The following is a 6,746-nucleotide window of genomic DNA, read 5'->3' on the forward strand; positions in this document are numbered from 1 at the left end:
AGCACTCAGTGATTTGGGGCACAGAGTAGATGGACGGTGAATATAATTTGAATGGCAGCCACTGTATTTCACACTGCCCAGCTGGAGGAGAAAAACTCCAGATGTTCCTTATGTAAAATTTTCCTGACTTCTTATAATTAACTACTACTTTAATATCATGTGCTGCAAATGGAACAAAGTGATTTGATCATAATCCACTAATTAATTCTTCCAGCAAACAGAGTGCCAAGTACTGTGTCATTACTGACTTGCAGAGTTTGGATGATGAGTCCTATTAGATTTGACTTCCTTTTTTTTTTAAGATTTTATTTTTCCTTTTTCTCCCAAAGCCTCTGGGTACATAGTTGTGTATTTTTAGTTGTGGGTCCTTCTAGTTGTGGTATGTGGGATGCCGCCTTAGCATGGCCTGATGAGCAGTGTCATGTCCGCGCCCAGGACTGGAACTGGCAAAACCCTGGGCTGCCAAGCAGAGTTCTCGAACTTAACCACTCGGCCACGGGGCCGGCCCCTAGATTTGACTTTCTAACTTTCACTTCTTTTAATCATGGGCAAGCTGCTTAACTTTGTGAAACTTCAGCTTCTCTCTCTTTCTCTCCCTCTCTCTTTCAATCTGTGTTTGTGTGTGTATGTGTGTGTCTTCATTAGGAAGTATGAATGATATAATATAAATCACAGTGCTTTAAAAAAATCATTTTACAAATAGTAAATATTTTTTTGAATCCATTTTCTCTACCAAGCTTTATGGAGACACAAAAATGAGAATTTCAAAATCTGTGAATTCAAGGAAATCCCTCTTATGAGGTAAGAATTTTTTATCTTTTCTTTCTTATATTGTATTCTTATGTTTACTTGTCAGTGTTTTCATTATAATCTACATGAATTAATGCTACTCCTTAATGCTATTATTTCTTTACTTCTAGGATCACCAACTATTATTATTAACCTTTGTGTTTTAAAAATGTATGGGCCTGTTGGGAATAGGAATTTGTATTCCCTGTTTGTCAGTATCTCTGAAAGCACAGCTATGGCTTAATAATTCCATTTTTAGGTATACACTAGGCAGAAATGTACACATATGTTCACCAAAAGACATGTACTACAATGTTCATGGAAGCTTTATTTATAATACTCCCTACTGGAAATTACTCAAATACACATCAACAGTAGAATGGATAAACAAATTGTGGCATATTCACACAATAGACTACTGCATAGCACTGAGGATAAAGAAACGACATCAACACAGGCAGCAGAGATGAATCTCACAGACATAGTGTTGAACAAAAGGAGGCAGACACAAAATAGCACTTAGTCTGATTCCATTTATATAAAATACAAATACAGGCAAATTCACCCATGCTGCAAGACGTTACCCTTAGTGGGAAAGGGGGTAGTGATTGAAAGGGGCACAGGAAGGGCTTCTGGGATGCTGGCAATATTCTGTTTCCTGGTTTGGCTGCTGGTTACACAGGTGTGCTCAATTGTGCAAATTCACTGAGCAATGAATTTATGATGTGGGCACTTTCCTGTGTGTATATTACATTTAAATAAATTTTTGAAGATCTTTAAGTATGTCCTGATTACCGTTTGTTTTGGAAAAGCTCAGCACTGGTTGGCAGGACATCCAGCTCTCCGTCTCCTGCTCTCCTGCCCATGTTGGCATCTCAGTCACGGAAATAACTTTTGCTTCACCTACGTTTCCTTAAGACTCTTGACAGGAAGAAATGGCCCACGTCTCTCTCTAATTGCCCCAGTAGATTATTTTGAATTCATTCCTTGGCTACTATTAGCATCTGTTTCAGGATTGCTTACTTTGTGCTTTATTTTTTTTTCTCTTCTCCATCTGCTCAGTTTTAAAAATGATTTCTCTTCTTCAGTTGCTCCCATTTGTTTTTTATCCTTGACTATTGTCAAGATCCCTTTTTCCTTTTGTTTTACTTGAGTTTTTCTTTGCTTTAGATTGCCGCCTTTCCATTCTCAGTCATTTCCCTGGCAATCAAGAGTGTTCTAGAGATCTGCCTCATGAATGGCACCACCAAGTGCTGCATATGGTCTATCCAGCATCTGAAGACTCTTGGCTGAAGGGGTGTGTTATCGCCTTGTCTAATGATGTACATAAAGTGCCATTTCTGCATTTCTGTGCTTGAGGTTTCTCTTTACCACACCTGGAGCCATTAGTATGGTGTGACCCACTTTGAAATCCTGCTTAGAGCTGTATTCATGGCCAGCATAGTGGTGGCCCAACACGCAGAGCCTCCTTCTCCCTGGAAAACAGATCCAGGCAGATGGTTACTTCTACTACTCTCTGCTTTAGTCTGATCTGTCATTTATTGTCCGCTGATTATACCCTAGATCTGTCATGTTTTAGTCAATTAATGTAAAACATGGCAATCTCTCCATAATTAATCTAGTTATTATACCTCAATAAACAATTTTATTTCCATATAATAGACACAAAAATTTCTTCCTATAGTGACAGTAAGGGATTATAACCAATTGAATAAAATAATCTATGAACCCACAGAGATAATACATATGTATACACACACACACACACACACACACATAAGTACATAAATGAATTAGAAAGGAAAGTTCTTTCTTTCAATAGGTCATCAATTAACAAATGTAAAACAAATAATGGAGGTAGAAAAATCAGCATTTCATACACATTATAGTAATAACTGATTCAGTCAAGACTCATCAATGGACGCTAAAACTATTGGGCGAAAGTTCAACAGGAAAGAGGATATTAACATAATCTCAAAGTATTTCCCTACAGAATACCTATCGATAAGAGAAAAACTAACTTTATTATGGCAGACACCAATTTAACCAAGCAATCAACATTCACATGACCGATAATGGGGCAAATCCAAAGTGTGTGCTTGCTGGAGTGATATGCTGAGGACAGAACATCACTTGTGTCATATTCCTGCTGAAGACGCACAAACTGAATCTAATCATGAGTAGCATTTGATAAACCCAAATCGAGAAGATGCGTTGTTCTCAAAAAGTCAGTATCATAAAAGAAAAAGAAAGGTTGAGGAGCTTTTTCAGGTAAAAGGAAATATTTGTTGAAGTATTCTTAGGAAATCATCATGATAGGTGCAACTTGCCCTGAAATGGTTCAGGAAAAAGGTATAGATAGATAGATGATAGAGCAAATGTGGCAAAACAGTAACAGTTGGTGAATTCAAGCGAAGTTATACAAGAGTTCTTTGGAATACTCTTTTAACTCTTCATAAGGTTGTATTTCAAAAGAAAAAGCTAAAAATGAGAGTGTCCCATATTCTTTTGAATTTTTTTCTATACAATGAGGCAGGCATAAATTAAAAAAAAAATCAATATTTCTTTGAATATATTAGAACCTATCTGATTCCCAAAGATAGCTCATAGTTTCTGTTCCTGACTTCTGACTGTCAGGCAGCACGTTGCTCTGAATCACCTCCACCGAGGTTATGATGAGTGAATGGCCCGTGATGAGATTCTAAAGTAGTCACTTTCTGATTGCCTTCTCTGGTTCTTCCAAGAATTCTCTGTCGTAGTCTTTGGCCTTACTGAATTATAACTAGGTTCTCCCTGCCCCTCCCCCTGCCCCTCCCCACCCCCAGGCGTCCCCTCTGTGAGCTCTTCAGCACCATTCCATGATCCCCTCTCAAGTGCTCAGTGTCATCTTGAGGCCAGGCCACCTTTTCTCGTCTTGCTCCCTACAGCTTCCCTCTGCTTTTGAAATTCATGTCATCTCAGGCTCCATATCCTGCATGCCCCTTACCCCACTCCTTTTCCTTTCTCATGGTGCCTCCAGCTTCTTCAACTTCCTGTTTTGTTCCACACTTAGCCCACCTTCTCAACTTCTGCTCATGTCTTTTCTCTATTAGGAGGTCCCTAACCTCTATCCAGGACAGGTAGTGCCATATTGACTACTTTTTTGTCAGTAAAGTAGAAAAGATAAAACATAAATGCCATACAACCAACAAACTTCAGATTTGTATTATAATATATATGTAATACATATTTTATGTATAAATAAATTATGTGTAATTGTATATATGAGTGTGTATATATATACATATATATATATATATCACTCACTTCAATTGATTTTCTAAGTGTAATTATTCTTGACAACATAGACAGTACTCAATAAATTCTTTTTCCTTCCTTTCATATTAAAGTAGGTTGGGCTTAGCAACATACTATGAAATTTAGATGCCGTCTCTAATTTTATCCTTACAGTCTTACAAAGAGGAAGCAGCGTGTTTATGTTTCAGAAATCCTCCTTGTGTGATTTTTGTTGGAAGGCTGCTCTAGGCCCCCCTCTGAGGTAGCCGAGACGACCAGACATTTCTTCTCCCAGGACTCCAGAAGCTGGCCTGAAATGTGTGATCTGGGTGTGACCAATCAGATGCCTCTGACAAGAATTTGGCTTCTAGAACAAGCATCCCTGAAGAAGCAGGGATGGACAGAAATTCATTGTAGCGGCAGCAGTTAGTGTCCGGTGCTCGGGTGACACTGACTGGGCTCTAACCAGGCAGTCCCCTTGGCTCAATGTGTGTTCACACACACCTAGACTCCCTTGTCTTCTTTTTATTTCCCAACATAGGTCTCCAGACTCTCAGCTCATTCTGTGAGCTACCTTCCTTCCCGTAAATCAATTTTGGCCTCAGATCCTAAATTGTGTGTGTGTTGTTTGTTTGACAGGCCCAGTAGATGTGAATACTTCAATGAGGGATCTGATATTGGCAGATATAAATTACCCAACAGCCTACTTCAGGTACGTGGTTAGGCCAGAATTTAAATTCCAGTTCACTGGCTTCAAAACCAGTTCTTTTATTTTATAATATAAAGTCATTTTTAAAACATGTTTTTATTTTATTAATATTGTTAAATTTATGAGCCACTCCCCAATGTACTCAGTGGAGGAAGGGCAGTATCAGTGTTCTACAGCCCAAATCTAACAGCCACATTCTTTTCTACTTCTCGGTCAACTCAACTGACCTCTTTTGGGATGTAAGTCATCATGATTTCTCTTATGCCGGTAGAAAAAAATCATTCCCTTTGCTTTTCCTCCGGGGAACCTTGGAACATGTTGCATGTTATTCTGTAGCCAACAAATCATTCTGCAAGAGGATAAAGAGGTTTCCTGGTGGAGGTTCTTTATTTGGCAGGCTTACCTTGATATTTTGACACTAATCTTTGTGAAGATGGTTTTTTTCCTCCCAATGCAGAAAATCAGTCATTAGCATCAGAAAAAAAAGAAAAATGTCTTACAATATGTTTGATCCAGGAACTGTGCTGTGTGTGTTTTTCTTTTTGTGTGAGAGTTTGTGTAGGTGTTTTCTGGACCAAACTTTTTGACATTCTTGTAACCTGCAGGATTGGAAATGCTGCTTCTGAAAGAAATGCACTGTGGAATCAGGAAGAATGCCCTATTCAGGACCATCTGTGTGTCTCTTAAAATGTGGGTGCCTTGAAAAGCTTTGTCCCTGAGAGCAAACTTGGCTTCCCACAAGCTGCCTAACCTTGGTGATGTTGTGCGAGAGGTTTTTCCTCATCCCCTCTGATGTGGACCTTTGAGAGGCTGACTTACAGAGGAGGCGAGTTTCACCCAGTTGCTGAAATCTTGGGAATAAGAATGTACTGCCCGATAAAGAAAGCAAAATCCCAGCTGTCAAAGCAAGATTTCCAAATTAAAGTGGACAAGGCCCTTATTCGTTTTCATATAAATAGGTCAAAATAATCACCAACAGGCTGGAAGTGTGCCTACATGGCCACAGCTGAGAATTTTTTTCATCTCTCTTGTCTTCCTTAGTCCTTTCAAATACGATGAGGGTCAGAGGCAGATGAGATGGAAAAGCTGAATGTTATTCTAAGAACCATCCCAAGTCTTCCAAGCTTGCTTCCACTACAGCGTTACTCAAAATAGTTTTCATTTGTAATCTAAGACTTTTCAATAATAAATATGTATTGAAACCAATTGTGTATCTCAGCCAAATCTCCTGAAGGAATATCTTTAGACTTTATTTTAAAACGACGTATGCATACACATTACTAATACTTAATTATATTTTAGGCTCCTTTTTCTACTTCTGCCTTAAAAATACAATTTCTTATTAAAATAGTTTAATAGCTCCTAAAATCTAAAAATCACAGGTAATATATAATATTTATTGTACAAATTCCAATTTGTTAATCTGAAAATTTGTAGGTATTCCCAGAACATATTTAATACCACCAACTTTCTTGAATGTAAATTCAGTAAACAGTATCTAACCGCCCTGAGTGAAGAAAACGAGTCACTTCCAACTTCTGACAAGATTCTTGGTAGAATTTACAAAGTTGTACATCTTGGTCTTGTTACTAAGACATAACGAATTTTTTTTTCCTGTGTCTGTTTTGGAATGATTCTTCCTTGATTAATCCCGAGAGCTTCAGGTCTCCCTGTTTGCAGACCGGGTTGGAACCCCTCAGTTCTCACAGAATCAGCCCGCCCTCCCAGGCTGTGCTTCCCCAGGCACACGGTGTCTGTGTCATTCGTGCCTTTTGAAGCTTTGCACAGTGTTCAGTGTGGTACTTAGCACACAGCAGGCACGCCACGTTGCCAATGACCAGCATGTACACACTTCCCACATCGACCGACAAAATAGAGAGTTGTCATACAGCTACTTTTTCTCTTCTTACTCAGCCTGGATATTTGCCTGACAACCTTGAATTTTCACTCCTAAATCTCTATCAACAGATTT

General features: G+C 38.7%; 1 long non-coding RNA gene across 1 annotated transcript; it reads left to right on the plus strand.

The window, feature by feature from the left end:
• The first annotated feature begins 573 nt into the window (after positions 1 to 573).
• LOC124237873 (uncharacterized) lies at positions 574 to 5,941 on the plus strand. The gene is made up of 3 exons (XR_006888168.1): positions 574 to 801; positions 4,705 to 4,777; positions 5,380 to 5,941. It is a non-coding gene; the product is annotated as an uncharacterized LOC124237873 (long non-coding RNA).
• Positions 5,942 to 6,746: the final 805 nt, after the last annotated feature.

Source organism: Equus quagga, chromosome 4, assembly GCF_021613505.1.
Source record: "Equus quagga isolate Etosha38 chromosome 4, UCLA_HA_Equagga_1.0, whole genome shotgun sequence".
Taxonomy (NCBI): Eukaryota; Metazoa; Chordata; class Mammalia; order Perissodactyla; family Equidae; genus Equus; species Equus quagga.